Below are 17287 nucleotides of genomic sequence, written 5' to 3'. Positions count from 1 at the left end.
CCCACTAATTAGACCATCTACACCTGCAATTTTGCATAAATGGCATTATTTATGGCCACCATTTTGTGGAAAGCACAATTTACATAAGTAACTTACCCACAATTTCCATGCAAAAAGGTGGCCCACGGGAAGAAGAGGACCCGCACACTGATCGCTGGGCACCCACAGACCATCCTGCTGCTTCTCCAGTGCACTGAACAGTGTCGGGTGAGCAGTGGGGATCCGGTGAGTGGCTCATGGGGCAGGCATCTGGGTTCACCCATCTCTACCTCCAAAAGCCCAAAAGTCATTCTAGAAAGACTTAACAAAACAGTAGAAGACGGATACTAATAAGCACTAAGTGGGACACAGCTTCTTAACAAGGAAGTCAGACAAATATGGGAGCATGGTTTTTATTTGTTTGTATTGTTGATCTTTATTATGTTTCATGTTGTTAAAGATACTGTATTATTCATGGTAAGTCAATAAAGGTTTTAAAAAATTAAGGGAGCAATACTATGTCCCCTAGGCAGCATCTGGGGACATAGGATTTTTCAGTTTCTGGGCTCCGAGGTCAGGACCAGGGCTCTGATCTCAGAGCCCAGAATCCATGCTCCCTACCCCCTTTTCCACCTCCTCGTAGCAGGCACAGTTCTTTCTGCACCAGCTACATCCCCATGCTTGGAAATGGAGCACAGGAACTGGGAAAAGGGGGCAGTCCTGAGGGCTGGGAGGGGAGGTGACCATGGAAGCCACATTGCGCAGCTTCCTATGTGCCACATTGCGCAGCTTCCTATGAAGCCTCCCTCCACTCCCCAGAAGCTCCCCAGTTAGGTGAAATCACCCATCTAGCCAAAAGTGCAGGGCGCCTGGAGTGCAGAGCAGAGGAGCACTTCGGTGCTCTGGCCACCCTGCATTGGATAGTCATCAGCCTCTGAGATTGGAGGCTGAAGAGTGTCTCCATAGGATTGTATCCAAATCATTAAGACCAACTGTTTTTATTTATGTGAGACTTGTATATGGGTCTACATATGCTGTAAACAGCATGAGAAGGATAGGATGGTGGGTGCAAATAAGGGTTTTAGATATGTCTACAACTTTATGTTGCCTTTGTGGCTTGCTTATGAGCTTCCCAGAAATATCTGGCTGGTCACAGCTGGAAACAGAATGATGGGCAAGAGCCAGAGTAGGGAACCTGTGACCTTCCATGTGTTGTAGGACTCCGACTCAACTCCTGACTATGCTAGCTGGTACCGATGGACTTCGAGTCCAGCAATGTCTGGAGGGGGACAGGTTCCCAAGCCCTGGACTATATGGGCCATGCCGGACTGATCCAGCAAAGCAGTTCTGAGATTCTCCTCACTCTTCAAGCTTTGGTTGAAAAGGGTCACCTGCATAAAGGATCTAAGATGTCTCCCATCATTAGGTTTATAGTTGCTTGGGGATTTAATTTTTTAAGTGAACTCACCTGAATTGCCCTTCCTGGACTAGCAGGGGAATTGGAACACAGTTACCTTTCAGTTTTTCCACTTCTCCACATTTTGTGATAACGTTCTCAGCTCAAAAAGATACTGAACATCCATATAACAGTATGTATGTTAAGTGAAAATGCCTACAAAACGTGTATTTGAGGGTAAAATACTTGCAAAAAAATTATATTTTATGGAGGTGGTGGCAGTTAAGGAATGCTACTGTGTGTGTGTGTGTGTGTGTGTGTGTGTTCTTAAAAAGTATCTCCAACGGATATAGAAACGGGATGGAATAGACTTATGCATGAACATATGTCAAACTGGAAATAGATGGATTTCTCCGTCCCTAGTTAGGATTAGCGCAAGTTCTGTTAGTGGCCCATACCCCAATCACTCCTTTAATGCAATCTTCAAGGTGTGTGGGGGCAAAGGAATTGGAGGGGAATCAGCTGGAATAACAATGACTGATGTTTGCTGTTTTAACTGGCCAAAGAACTGTAACTAGTTTTAGCGCAAACACAGACACACACGCCTCACCCCAGCCAGATATTTTGAGGTGAAGGGGATGAAGAACATAAGAATGTAAGGAGAGCCCTGCTGGATCTGACCAAAGGTCCATCTAGTCCAGCATTCTGTTCACACAGTGGCCAACCAGCTGTCGACAAGGAATCCATAAGTAGGGCATGAGTGCAACAGCACCCTCCCACCCATGTTCCCCAGCAACTGGTGTATATAGGCTCAGTGCCTCTGGTACTGGAGATAGCACATAGCCATCAAGACTAGTAGCCATTGACAGCCTTTTCTTTCAGGCTTTGTCCAATTTGTCCAGCCCCCTTTTAAAGCCATCCAAACTGGAGGCCATCACCACATGCTGAGGCAGCGAATTCCATAGTTTAACTATGCGCTGTGTGGAGAAGTGCTTCCTTTTATATCTCTCCTGAATCTCCCACCACTCAGCTTCCTAGGATGACCTTCGGTTCTAGTATTTTGTGAAAGGGAGAAAAATGTCTTCCTAACCACATTCTCCACACCATGCATAATTTTGTACACCTCTACCATGTCTCCCCTTACCCTTCTTTTTTTCCAAGCGAAACATCCAGTGGTTCTAACCTTCCCTCATAGAGGAGATGCTCCAGTCCCTTAATCATTTTAGGTGCCATTTTCTTAGGGATGTACAAAAGTCACTTACCTTTTCGAAGGGTGACATTCATGGTGGGGGGGAGGTGCTCCGTCCCTCCCCCTGAAATTCTCTCCAGCCGGCTCCGTTCTGCGGAGATTCCATGGAGCCACTGGCCGGGGCTGCCCGCAGCCGGACATCTGGCCGCTGGGCAGCCTGCAGAGTGGCCCATACCCCAGAGTGGCCCATATGGGCCATATGGAGTGGCCCATACCCCAGCCTGCAGAGTGGCCCATCCCCCTGAAATTCTCTCCGGCCGGCTCCGCTCTGCGGAGATTCCATGGAGCCACTGGCCGGGGCTGCCCGCAGCCGGACATCTGGCCGCTGGGCAGCCTGCAGAGGGATGCAAATGGTGGCTGCCATAGCTGCTGCCATTTGCATCCCTGTATTTTGCTGTGATATTTACATAGCCTATCACACACACACACAAAAAGGGAACTCAAATAGCGGCCACTATGTCATTTGTGCCCCTCTCTTTTGTTGTAATAGGCTACGTAAATATTTATGTAGCCTATCACATGGCAAAAAAAAGGGAACGCAAATGGCAGCTCAGGGGGTTGGGGTTATGCTGGCACCTCCCCAACTCAGGGGGTCGGGGAGGTGCCACCATCACTGTGGTCACGGGCAGGGGGAGGTATGGCGTTGGGGGATTAACAGGCCAGGTGAGGAGAAAAGGGGCTAGACACCTTACAGCTGTCCCCTCTTCTGGTTCTTCCCCCAACCTGATGGTTCCTGGCAGCCTTACCAGTCTGCCCTCGGGTCTGGTGGTGCTGCTGCTGAATGCCAGGTCGGCCCAAAATAAAATCTCCCTCATCCATGATTTGATTATGGATGAGGGGGCTGACCTGGCATGTATTACTGAGACCTGGGTGGGAGAACTGGGAGGGGTCACTCTCTCCCAGTTGTGCCCTCCTGGGTACTCGGTGCAGCACCAACACCGACTTGAGGGTCGGGGAGGGGGGTTGCCGTGGTCTATAGGAATTCAATCTCCCTCTCCAGGCTTCCTGCTCATTCGAGTGCAGATCTTGAGTGTTTGTACCTTGTGTTGGGTACCCGGGACAGATTGGGGATTCTGTTGGTGTACCGCCCACCCCGCTGCCCATCAGACTCCCTGCCTGAGCTGACGGAGGTGGTCTCGGACTTGGTGTTGAGGACCCCTAGGATGATGGTCCTGGGAGATCTCAACTTCCATGCCGAGGCCGCTGTATCCGGGGCGGCTCAGGACTTCATGGCCACCATGACAACCATGGGGCTGTCCCAACATGTCATTGGCCCAATGCATATAAAAGGACACGCGCTTGATCTGGTTTTCTCGACTGGGCAGGAGGATGGTGATCTGAAAGTGGAAGAATTAACATCTGTCCCTTTGTCATGGTCAGATCACTTCCTGCTGAGGTTTAGACTCCTGGCGGCCTTTCCCCTCTGCAAGGGTGGGGGACCTATTAAAATGGTCTGCCCCTGAAGATTAATGGATTCCGATGGCATACCATGCCAGCTGGTATGGCTGGTGCTCCTATTGAAGCCCAGGTCGCTCTGTGGAATGCAGAGATGACTCGGGCAGTTGACACGATCGCGCCCAAGCGCCCTCTCCCTCTGAGCAGAGCCCGGCCAGCTCCTTGGTATACACCTGAGCTGAGGGCAATGAAGCAAGAGGGGAGAGGGCTAGAACGCAGGTGGAGGAAAACTCGTGCTGAGTCTGACCGAACACAGGTAAGAGCCCACTATCGAGCCTACTCTGTGGCAGTGAGGGTGGCAAAGAGACAGTTCTTTTCCACCAGCATTGCATCTTCTCAGTGTCGTCCAGCAGAGCTTTTCTGAGTGGTTCGCAGCCTGTTACATTCTGGACCAGGGAGAGAGACGGTGGAACCCTCGGTAGCACGCTGTGACAAGTTTGCATGGCACTTTGAGGATAAAGTCGCTCAGATTCGTCATGAATTGGACACCACCATTAATGCAGTTCCATTGGTAGAGGTGTTCAGAGCACCGTCTGGTCCAGTTTTATTGGATGAGTTTCAGTTACTGAGGCCTGAGGATGTGGACAAGGTGCTTGGCCAAGTCTGATCGACCACTTCTGTGCTTGACCCTTGCCCTTCATGGCTTATGAAATCAAACAAGGAGGGGTTGTCCGGCTGGGTCCAGGAGGTTGTAAATTCCTCCTTGAGAGAGGGAGTGGTGCCTGCCGCTTTAAAAGAGGCAGTAATTAGACCACTCCTGAAAAAGCCTAACCTGGACCCAGAGGATGTTAACAATTATAGGCCAGTGGCCAATATCCCCTTCCTGGGCAAGGTGCTTGAGCGGGTGGTTGTAGGACAGCTCCAGGCACTGTTGAATGAAACGGATTATCTAGATCCATTTCAATCGGGCTTCAGGCCTGGTTTTGGAATGGAAACTGCCTTGGTCGCCCTGTGGGATGACCTCTGCCGGGAGAGGGACAGGGGGAGTGCGACCCTGTTGATTCTCCTGGACCTCTCAGCGGCTTTCGATACCATCGACCATGGTATCCTTCTGGATAGGTTGTCTGGGTTAGGAGTTGGAGGCACTGCAATACAGTGGTTCCGTTCCTACTTGGATGGCCGATTCCAGAAGGTGGTGCTGGGGGATTACTGCTCTGTGCCATGGCAATTGTGCCATGGGGTTCCACAGGGCTCTATTCTATCCCCCATGCTGTTTAACATCTACATGAAACTGCTGGGGGAGGTTATCCGGAGGTGTGGGCTGAGGTGCCATCAATATGCAGATGACACCCAGCTCTACCTCTCATTTACATCAAAACCAGGTGAGGCAGTGACTGTTCTGAATCAGTGCCTGGGCACGGTAATGGACTGGATGAGGGCTAATAAACTGAAACTCAATCCAGACAAGACGGAGGTACTGTTAGTGGGTGGTTCGTCTGCCCGGCTAGGTGATATTCAACCTGTTCTGGAGGGGGTTGCACTCCCCCTAAAGGATCAGGTTCATAGTTTGGGGGTGCTCTTGGATCCAGAACTGTCACTTGAGGCACAGGTGAACTCAGTGGCACGGAGCACTTTTTATCAGCTTAGGCTGGTATACCAACTATGCCCTTATCTGGACAGAGATAGCCTAGCTACAGTTATCCATGCTCTGATAACTTCTCGTCTGGATTACTGCAATGCGTTATACGTGGGGCTGCCTTTGAAAATGGTCCGGAAACTTCAGCTGGTCCAAAATAGGGCAGCAAGATTGTTAACAGGGACTGGCCTGCGAGCTCATATTATGCCAGTACTTTTCCAGCTGCACTGGCTGCCAGTCCATTTCCAGGCCTGATTCAAAGTGCTGGTGTTAACATTTAAAGCCCTTAACGGCTTGGGGCCAGGTTACCTGAAGGATCGCCTCCTCCCATATGTGCCTGCCCGGACCTTAAGATCATCATCAGCAGCCCTTCTCCGTGAGCTCCTGCCAAAGGAAGTGAGGTGGGTGGCTACTAGGAGGAGGGCTTTTTCTGCTGTGGCACCCCGGCTCTGGAATGAGCTCCCTAGTGAGGTTCGCCTGGCGCCTACATTGTATTCCTTTCGGCGCCAGGTGAAGACCTTTTTATTTTCCCAGGCATTTTAGCTTTCTAAATTTTTATCTTTGCTGTTTTAAATCTGTATTTTAAACTACTGCACTGCTGCTAGATTTTATTGTGGTTGTATTGTTATATTGTGGTTTTAATGTTCTATATATTTTAAATTGTTTTATTGTGTGTTTGGTTTTAATTTTTGTGAACCGCCCAGAGAGCTTTGGCTATTGGGTGGTATAGAAATTAAATAAATAAATAAATAAATAAATAATAGCCGCCGCCATTTGCGTTCCCTTAATTTTTCCATGATAGGCTACATAAATACTTACGTAGCCTATCATGGCTACCACAGGGACGCAAATGGCGTCCCTGTGTTAGCCATGATAGGCTACGTAAGTATTTATGTAGCCTATCACAGCTATATGGAAGAAGCACGCCATTCACAATGAAGTGCGGGTGGCAGCAGGTAGGTGCTCCATTCCTGGCCCATTTCGCAGGGTGGGGGGCGGGGGGCTATCTTCCGCCACGGATTTTGAGGCTCCGAATGCACTGGCATTCAGCCTCACTGAGATCTGTGGCGTAATTCTCTGACATCCCTACGTTTTCTGCAGTTTTTCCAGCTCTACAATATCTTCTTTTAGGTCTGGTGACCAGAACTGTACACAGTATTCCAAGTGTGGTCACACCATAGATTTGTATAGGGGCAGTATGATACTGGCAGTTTTATTCTCAATTCCTTTCCTAATTCTGCCTAAAAAGGAGTTTCCCTTTTTTACAGCAGCTGCACACTGGGTTGACATTTTCATAGAGCTGTCCAGCTAGGGATGTATGAAATGTACTTACCTTTCCACAGATTATGTTTATGGTGGGGGGGAGGCTTTCCATCCCTCCCCCTGGAATCCTCGATGGGGGGGGAGGCGCTCCGTTCCTCCCCCCCGGAATCCTCGATGGCCGGCTGTGCTCCGCGGCGGCTCCATGGAGCAGCCGGCCAGGCCCTGGCCAGGGCTGTCCGCAGCCGGCTTTCCGGCAGCGGAGGGCTCTGGGTAAACAAAAAACAAAAAAAACACCATGTACTCAAATGTCAGCAGCTATGGCCGCTGCCATTTGCGTTCCTTATTTTTGGCCATCTTAGCCTACGTAAATATTTACGTAGGCTAAAACGGCGAATCAAAAAGGGATGCAAATAGCGCCCGCTACGCTATTTGTGTTCCCCTTATTTTTGCTGTCTTAGTCTATGTAAATATTTACGTAGACTAAGACACCAAAAATAAGGAACACAAATGGCGGCGGCCATAGCCGCCGTCATTTGCATACACGTTGTTTTTTTTGTTTTTTTTTACCCAGCCATGATAGGCTACGTAAATCTTTACATAGCCTATCACGTCTTGAAAAAAAACAACACAACCACAAGTCTGCAAATGGTGGCAGTGGCAGCCAGTCGGAAGACCAGCCGCCGCCGCCACCGCCACCACCCGGAAGATCCGCCCGATGTAAGTCTCGTCCCGGGGGGGATCCGCGGGGGGCGGGGGGGTGGCAGGCCGTTCCGCCACAGATTTCGAGGGTCTGAATGCACTGGCATTCGGCCTAACCGAGATACGTGGCAGAATTCTCTGCCATCCCTATGTCCAGCACAACCCCAAGATCCCTTTCTTGGTTGGTCACTGTTGGCTGAGATCCTTTCAGGTTATACTTGAAGTTGGGATTTTTTTGCCCCAACATGCACCACTTTTCATTTGCTTACACTGAAGAGTACAAATTGACTAAGAAAGAAATTTAAGTTTTACCCGTAGCCTACAAATATTATGCATAAATAAATAAAGGGGGGCACATGAAGAAGAATTAATGCAGAACATAAACTGAATTTTAAAGTTATATATTTTTTTATTCCTTATTTATCGAAAACATTTATAGGACACCTTTAAGAACAAACGCCTTCCCATGATAGCTTTCACAATAAAAGCTCTTACAATAAAATCCAGTAACAATGATGAAACAGCCAAAATTAATAAAATCAGTAAAGACCAGCAGTAAAACATCTAGCCCAGCTGGTAAAAGAATCTAAAACACAATTGCAGCTAAAAAAAGAACCAAAACAGTCCATTGAGATATACTCAGGGGAAGGCCAGATAAAACAAAGCCTTCCTAGAAGTGTTTAATTATGGGACCTGATGGATCCTTGAGGACAACACATTCACAGAATGTGAGGCCACTGTGGAAAAGGCCCTGTCTCATAAGGTACTTACTGCATGCAACGGTAAGCAAGTGAGAAGAGCTGGTGTTGCTGAAGATTTATAAAGAAGGGCAAAATATTTGTCAGGCATCCCCGTGTTTTGCAGTCATTGGCCACACTGAGATGTGGAAGCAGCTTGATTTCTTATGGAGCAAGTGAGTACATACTACCTACCCCCTTATAAGTATCCAAAACGTGCTTTTTATACATAAAAGCTCAACATGAAAGGAGCCCTGAATATCCCTTGAGCTCTCCTGGACCTCACGCATCCTCCATCCCAGCTGTAGCCATGGCCCATTTCTAGCACCCGTGCTGACAGTAAAGGATTTAATTAAGAAACACTCATGTAAAGTGTGAACTCACCCTTGGCTTCCTTTTTCAGAGAGAGAGAACAGGCATTTCAGTTTTAAAAGTTGCTTTCCTCAAACAATACCAACTTTCCCAAGGTTATTGCTTTCATAATTGCCCTTACTGCATTCTTGCCTATAAAAATAATCTCCTGCATCCGTCACACTTCTTACCTTCAGACTGGAGACAGGCAAGCACCAACAAAAAAGCGATAACATTTGGAATCAGCCCCAGTGTGTGTTTTGATTATGGAGGCAATGAAATGGACATTCCTTGGCCAATCTGATCCTTTTGTTTGTGTTATCGCATTCAGATGATTGGTTCAGAAGGATATTGAGGGATTATTTGGCCTATATTTGGGGACATTTTTTTTTTTTTTAAATGGATTCATATTCTGGTGAGAAAGCATGCGCACCTTCAGAGTGCAGTCCAAGGAATGCTAGATCAATGTGCCAATTGAGTATAGATGGTGGTACTTGCTAGGGATGTACGGACTGTGTAAAATTCGCTCCGCCTGTGTTTCGCGGATTGTTAGGTGCCGTTTGTTCCGTCATCCACTCACAGACAGACAGATGCCATTTTTTTTCGTCATGAGGAAAAATATGGAAATAGTTATGTAAATATTTACGTAAGTATTTACGTAAGTATTTACATAATTTACCTCAGTATGTAACATTTAGTGTATTGTCCCCCATCCCATTCAACGTTTCCTCAGCATAAACTTATGTATTTTTCTATGGATTTATACGCGTAAATTTTGGGAAAGTTAAAAAAAAAATCATCTGAAAGTCCACGAACTTCCCACACCTGAGGGGGTCGCTCCACAGCAGATTCCTCAGGTTGGATTCTTGGAAATCTGAGCTCATTTTAATCCATCTCGAATTTCTCCAGCATCCCTACTTGTGACACTGTGTGTGTCAGGGGTGCCTCTGAACATAGGCAGTGGCAGAGTAGCTCAGAGTCCAAAGAGGAGCTGCAAAACGCGGGGGAGAAACCTTCCCAGACTCTTCCAGACAGGGAGGGACAGACAGTCTCCTCAGGTTTCAATAGTCCAGCTGGATGGAGAGAGCCTCTCTTCACACACACCCCTGTGAGAGATAGCGAACAGGGAGAGGTGGGGCTTGGACAACCTGAATTCTTAGATGCCAGGCGCAGATGCAGGGCCAAGAGAGAGATGGCAGGGCAGAGCTTAGGTGATCTGCCCGACTGGCCTGGCGGGAACAGCTATGCCTACATACCTCACACGACAGAGGGAGATCCCCACCCCACCCCTTAAGTTAAGGAAGCGTGCCCACCTTTTCTCAAATGGTAGGCAACTTCCAAACTCCCTGAAGGCTTTTCCTTTGTAGACTGTGAGTTACTGACAATTAGCATCTGTATGACCCACTGAAGTAAAAGGATTAAAGAGTCATGGATAGAAGCCTCTTGTCTGTGTTTTCATTTTGTTATTGGAGTTCAGCAGGGCCAAAAGGGAAACCTGACAGCTTGCCTACCATTTGAGAAAAGGCGGGTATGCTTCCCTAACTTAAGGGGTGTGGGGGGAATCTCCTTCTGTCTCATGAGGTATCTATGCGTAGCTGTTCCCGCCAGGCCAATTGGGCAGATCGCCTCAGCTCTGCCTCTGCCATCTCTCTCTTGGCCCTGCATCTGCACCTGGCATCTAAGAATTCAGTCTGTCCAAGCCCCACCTCTCCCTGTTCACTATCTCTCATAGGGGTGTGTGAAGAGAGACTCTGTTCATCCAGCTGGACTATTGAAACCTGAGGAGTCTGTCCGTCCTTGTCTGGAAGAGTCTGGGAAAGTTTCTCCCCCACGTTTTGCAGTTCCTCTTTGGACTCTGAGCTACTCTACCACTGCCTATGCTCAGAGGCACCCCTGACAGTGTGCACATACATCAAACCCAGTTGCAAGGAATGTCTGAACACAAATATGGAGTTAAATGTACAAATGGAAAATGCATGAGGTGGCTCCTTTTCACCATTACACTTAGATTGGAGTTGTGGATTGGCTGCCTGGCTGGTCCTTTGAATCCACAATGCCTCTTGCAGAAAACACGTGGCCCTTGCTGTTAACAAAGATGCCAAAAGCATTACTGGATTGGCCAGCTTTTTGGCTGTCATACAACTCCTAACAGAGAAAAGTAAGTCTTCTGTAAAACCAACGCCTGACGCTTCAGTTGTATTGACTTTTATGTCGTGTTTGTTTCAGCATCCCAGTCAAAACAACTTTCAGAGCTCTTCCCGTTGTCCTGCAGGTTCAAGCTGCTTTATGAAAATGAAGCTGTCTTGTTTTCTGCTTCATAAATCATTGTCAAGCCTAGGGAGAGATGGAAGAAAGGAGTGCAAAGATTCTGGGTTGATTATTCCTGGAGATGATGCTATTAAATATACAAAAGGCCACTTGATTTTCATAAACCTTGTTGACTTAGCAGAACTGGGATTGGGGTGAAGGGGGGGGGTATAAACTAGTAATTGGAAATCTGAGTGCTAATGTCCTTACCTTTACAGCCCCACAGTTTTGGCCCAACCCCTTGCCTCTCTGCACTTACAGGCCAAGATAGCCCTGCTGTGACTTTCATTCCTCCAATGTCACCACCCACAATTGTCCAAAAGAAGATGAGCTCCTCTCTGTGGCTGTGGTGAATTTTTTCCCAGAATGCCCTTGCTTCAATGTCATTCCGGGGGTGGGGGGTGGGAATGTGGTGGCCCCTGGACATCACAGCCCAAAGTACAGTCAAAAGAAAAAGGGAAAGAAATGACCACACTTCGAAAGGTAAGTCTCCTCCCACATTTTTTCAGAGTATTTCCCTTTCCCTCATATATTGCTACAATCACAAAATTGTTGTGGCAAAGCGGTAAGAACCTAGATGCAATACAATCAACTGACTGACTGACTGATATTGCCGCTATAACCCCCAGATTTTTTCTCCACCTATGAATGGCAGGGCCAACATCAAGGGTAAGCATGATTGGGCATTTGCCGTGGGCTCACGCCCCAGCAAGGGCCCACTGACAAGATCCCCCTGGACTTCCTCCTCCTCCTCGCAGTTGCAACCTGCTTGTTCACCTGCTTCTCGCTCTGGCCCAGACAATGATGGTGGTGAGAAGGAGGAGCAGGAGATGCCACAGCCTACTTGGCTCTCCAGAAAGCAAAAAAAATAAAAATAAAAATAGTAGCAATGAGGAGGAGGAGGAGGACAAAAGCAGCTGGTGACAACAGCAGTGAGAAGTGGACTCATTGAGGGAGGGGATATTGAGGGTGTCTTGCCCAAGGACCCTCCAAAACCTGGGGCTGGCACTGGTGAATGGGGCAGTGAAAATGGGCAGACAACTGTGCAATAGCATTAGAAAAAAAGAAGAAGAAGAAGAAGAAGAAGAAGAAGAAGAAGAAGAAGAAGAAGAAGCAGCAGCAGCAGCAGCTAAATTAGAAGCATAGAATAGTAGGGTTGGAGGGGGCATATAAGACCATCGAGTCCAACCCCCTACTCAGTGCAGGAATCCAAGTCAGAGCATCCCTGACAGATGGCTGTCCATCCTCATCTTGACTGCCGCCAGTATGGGAGAGCCCACAACCTCCCTAGGTCATTGGTTCCATTGTCGTATTGCTCTAACAGTCAGGAAGTTTCTCCTGATGTTCAGCCGGAATCTGGCTTCCTGTCACTTGAGCCCATTGTTCTGTGTCCGGCACTCCTGGATGATCGAGAAGAGATGCTGTCCTTCCTCTTTGTGACAACCTTTCAAGTACTTGAAGAGTGCTATCATATCTCCCCTCAGTCTTCTCTTCTCAAGGCTAAACATGCCCAATTCTTTCAGTCTCTCCTCACAGGGCTTTGTTTCCAGTCCCCTGATCATCTTGGTTGCCCTCCTCTGAACCTTCTCCAGTTTGTCTGCATCCTTCTTAAAATGTGGTGCCCAGTAGGGATGTCAGAGAATTTCGCCACGAATCTCGGGGAGGCCGAATGCCAGTGCATTCGGCCTCCCAAAATTGGTGGCGAAACGGTCTGCCCCCCGCCCCCCCCCGGGATGGGACTTACCTTTGGTGAATGTCCCTGGCAGCGGCGGCTCCAACAACAGTGCGACGGCGGTGTGGCGGCGGCGGCAGCCGGTCTTCTGACCGGCTGCCGCCCCCGCCATTTCCAGTTAAAAAAAAAAAAAATGTGATAGGCTATGTAAAGATTTATGTAGCCTATCACGGCTAGATTTTCAAAAAATACCGTGATAGGCTATGTAAATGTTTACGTAGCCTGTCACGGCTGAGTGAAAAAAAAACAAAAAACCATGCACACAAATGGTGGCGCCCATGGGCGCGCCATTTGCGTTCCTTATTTTGGCACATGTAGTCTACGTAAACGTTTATGTAGACTACGGCAAAAATAAGGGGAACGCAAATAGCATATTTGCGTACGCGTGGTTTGTTTGTTTTTTCACTCAGCCATGATAGGCTACGTAAACATTTATGTAGCCTATCACGGCTGACTGCAGGGACGCAAACGGCGGTGGCTACGGCCACTGCCATTTGCGTTCCCGGCTGGCTGGGATTCGCGGCGAGAGGGACGGGGCGCCTCCCCCGGCCAGAATTTGGGGGGGAGGGATGGGGTGCCTCCCCCCCAGCCAGAATTTCGGGGGGGAGGGACAGGGTGCCTCCCCCCTGGCCAGAATTTTGGGGGGAGGGACAGAGCGCCTCCCCCCCTCCGCCAAGCAAATGTCATCAAAGGTAAGGGACTTTCGTACATCCCTAGTGCCCAGAACTGGACACAGTACTCCAGATGAGGCCTAACCAGTGCTGAGGAGAGGGGAACTAGTACTTCCTGGGATTTGGAAGCTATGCTTCTATGAATGCAGCCCAAAAGAGCATTTGCCTTTTTTGCAGCCACATCACATTGTTGGCTCATACTCAGCTTGTGCTCTACAACAATTCCAAGATCCTTCTCCCTTGTAGTGTTGTTGAGCCAAGTATTGCCCATCTTGTAACTGTGCATTTGGTTTCTTTTCCTAGGTGCAGAACTTGGCATTTATCCCTATTAAATGTCATTCTGTTGTTTTCTGCCCAGCGCTCCAGTCTATCAAGATCACTTTGAATTTTGTTTCTGTCTTCCAGGGTATTAGCTATCCTGCCCAATTTTGTGTCATCTGCAAGTTCGATAAGCATTCCCTGCACCTCCTCATCCAAGTGATTAATAAAAGTGTTGAAGAGCACTGGGCCCAGGACTGAGCCCTGCGGTACCCCGCTCATTACCTCTCCCCAGTTTGAGAAGATCCCATTGATAAGCAGTCTTTGAGTCTGCTTCTGTAGCCAACTGTGGATCCACCTGGTCATTGTTTCCTCTAGCCCACTTTGAGCTAGTTTGCTCATCAGGAGATCATGGGGCACTTTGTCAAAAGCTTTGCTGAAGTCGAAGTATATTATGTCCACAGCATTCCCAAAGTCCACAAGGGAGGTTACTAACAATGCTTGCTGCTTCTAAGACACAGGCTGGCTATTCACTAGACTAATTCAGAGATCACAATTTCTGCAAATATCAGTTCATAGGAATCAATCATCCTTACTCAGAAAGAAATAAAACACGAAAAAAATCAGTTATGGGATATAATGGGACATAAACAGGGCATGTAAAATTTAAGAACTGCCATATATATACATATATATAGATACACACACACACACACACACAGAGCACTGTTGAGGGTAGAAGCCAAAATGTTTAGCTCAAATATGTTTTTTGAATACTCTGTTGATAGTCTTTATATCTTTCTTATACATTTTACCTTAAGACTGACTGCATCCACATTGGATCCAGAGCCTCCTTGTTGCTTTGCTGTTGTGCCGTTTTACACCAACCCCTCTGTCTCTGTCTCTGTCTCTCTCTCTGTCTCTCTCTCTCTCTCTCTCTCTCTCTGTATATATCCCCTCTCTGCCCAGCTTCTCCCAAAAAGGAAATCAAAACCAAACAAATCTGTCCAAGAACATGAAGCCTATGAACCAAATCAACAGAAGTCAGGAAACAGACAAATTACAACTGAGGCTCTTTGTCCTTTATCCAGAGTGTTCCATCATATAATTCCAAAGAATCAGAGGAAAGGTTAGATACAATGCAGCACTTTGCATTTCCTGTTGTGTTATGCAATCTTCTTCAACTTTGTCCAAGTTATCAAGTGATGTTTCTTTATGGGGATCTTTCTCGCACATTATAAGCACTGGCATGTCCATACAGAAATGTAAATGCACCTTCTTCTGTTAGATCTCCAGGTGTTTTTGTTGAACACCGGCCAATATATCACACATCCCCTTCCATCTTGTGGGAGTGGGTGCCCCATTCCTCTTCCCTAGTTATTGTCAGGGTTGCCCCTGAGCGCAGCGATTGGCAGAGTAGCTCAGAGTCTGAAGAGGAACTGCAAAATGTGGGGGGAGGAAATTTCCCAGGCCTGGACAAAGATGGATAGGCCTACTCCTCAAGCTTCAAAGGCACAGCTGGATGGAGAGGACCCCTCTTCACCCAGCCCTGTGAGAGATAGCGAACAGGGAGAAGAGGGGCTAGTAGAGCCTGAATTCTTAGATGCTACACGCAGACACAGCGACAAGAGAGAGATGGCAGGGGCGGAGCTTAGGCAATCTGCCCGATTGGCCCAGCGGGAACAGCTGTGCTTAGAGTCCTCATGAGATAGAGGCAGATCCCCCCCACACCTTAAGTTAGGACAGCAAGCTCGCCTGTTCCTCAAATGGTGGGCAACTTTTGTAGTTTTCCTTTGAACTCCCTAAAGGTATTTCCTTTGTAGACTGTGGGTCACTGACAATTAGCATCTGAATGACCCATTGAATTAAGTGGATTAAAAATCCTTGGAATTGCAGTCTCTTGTCTGTGTTTTGATTTGGCTTTTGAAGTTTTACAGCAGGGGCAAAGGGAAATGTGACAGTTACACCCTTGTCTCATCCCCCAAACACTGTCTGAAGAAAGAAAGTGGCCCTTGAGAATACAGAAGCGGTCTCTCTCTGAAATATGGGAAGTGTGTCTCCATAAGAACTTTTGATGCTCTGGGCCTGGCTCCGCAGGAGCATCTCCTGTGTAAATCCACTCTACGCTCCCGTGCAAGACAGTACAACTTGTGACCCACCAAGCCAAAGACAACTCACCCATTATGTATGGCAGCCTCTCAAGAGTACATTGAACCTCCTGTTTTGACCATCTCGCTAGGATTACAAACACAGGAAATGTAGATCACATGCTTGGCATGCAGAAGGTACCACTTCCGTCCCCAACATCTCCAGGTAGGGCTGAGAAAGACCCCAACCTAAATTCCTGGAAAGCTGCTTCCCATCAGTGTGGATTGAGCTAGGTGGACTGATGGCTTGGCTCACTATCAAGCAGTTTTCAATGTTCCTAGCCTTCCGTAAGGATGTGTGGACACAGATAAGGGAGTCAAATGTTTCTCCCTCTCCTTTTCCTTTTTTTTTCATCTCACATGCACCAGTTGTAACTGGGAATGGTATGGAACCTATATCCCCCTTTCCAAGTGAGCCCAACTGTAACCAACAGATTCAGCCTTCTGAAAAAAGTAGAGATGTACGAAAATCACTTACCTGTTCGCGGATTATGCTGATGGTGGGGGGGAGGCATTCCGTCCCTCCCCCCGGAATCCTGGATGGGGGGGAGGTGCACCGTCCCTCCCCCCGGAATCCTGGACAGGGGGGAGGCACTCCGTTCCTCCCCCCTGGAATTCTCCTTGTCCGGCTGTGCTCCGTGGTGGTTCCGTGGAGCATCCTGCCAGGCCCAGCCAGGCCAGAGCTGTCCGCAGCCGGATTTCTGGCTGCGGAGGGCTCTGGGAAAAAAACAACAACAACCGCCACCACCATTTGCATTCCTTATTTTTGACGTCTTAATCTACATAAATATTTACGTAGACTAAGATGGCGAAAATAAGGGGAATGCAAATAGTGTAGTGGATGCTACTTGCGTTCCCCTTATTTTCGCCATCTTAGTCTACGTAATTATTTACGTACACTAATACGGCCCAAAATAAGGAACGCAAATGGCGGCAGCTGTAGCCGCTGCCATTTGCGTATACTTTTTTTTTTTTTTACCTAGTCATTTTAGGCTATGTAAGTTTTTACGTAGCCTAAAATGTCTGGGTTAAAAAAAAAAAAAGGCGTACACAAATGGCAGCAGCCGTAGCCGCCGCCATTTGCATACGCTTTTTTTTTTTTTTACCCAGACATTTTAGGCTACGTAAAAACTTACATAGCCTATCACGTCAGTGTAAAAAAAAACAACCCCCCCTGCAAATGGCGGCAGTGGCAGCCGGTCAGAAGACCAGCCACCTCCGCTGCCGCCAAAGCCACCGCCGGAGCCGCTGCCGCCCGGAAGATCCACCCCAGGCAAGTCTCGTCCCGGGGGGGGATCCGCGGGGGGGCGGGGGGCAGGCCGTTCCGCCACAGATTTCGGGGGGCCAAATGCACTAGCATTCGGCCTCCCCAAGATCCGTGGCAGAATTCTCTGCCATCCCTAGAAAAAAGTTCATAGACTGGTGGGAGATAATAGTTGCCTTTGGCTTTCTGACACTGAGATGGGA

The 17287-nt window shown here is 48.1% G+C and overlaps 1 long non-coding RNA gene across 1 annotated transcript; it reads right to left on the bottom strand.

Moving 5' to 3' along the window:
* Positions 1-8003: 8003 nt before the first annotated feature.
* Positions 8004-14600, bottom strand: LOC146337247 (uncharacterized). Its single transcript, XR_014785261.1, has 3 exons — positions 14489-14600; positions 10613-11039; positions 8004-9652 (listed from the first exon to the last, which is right to left on the bottom strand). It is a non-coding gene; the product is annotated as an uncharacterized LOC146337247 (long non-coding RNA).
* Between the last annotated feature and the right edge of the window lie 2687 nt (positions 14601-17287).

This window comes from Heloderma suspectum, chromosome 11 (genome assembly GCF_057233095.1).
Source record: "Heloderma suspectum isolate Gila_16-S chromosome 11, 16-S_ref, whole genome shotgun sequence".
NCBI classification, from domain to species: Eukaryota; Metazoa; Chordata; class Lepidosauria; order Squamata; family Helodermatidae; genus Heloderma; species Heloderma suspectum.
The sequence above is the reverse complement of the archived record's forward strand: the minus strand, read 5'-3'. Positions and strand labels throughout refer to the sequence as shown.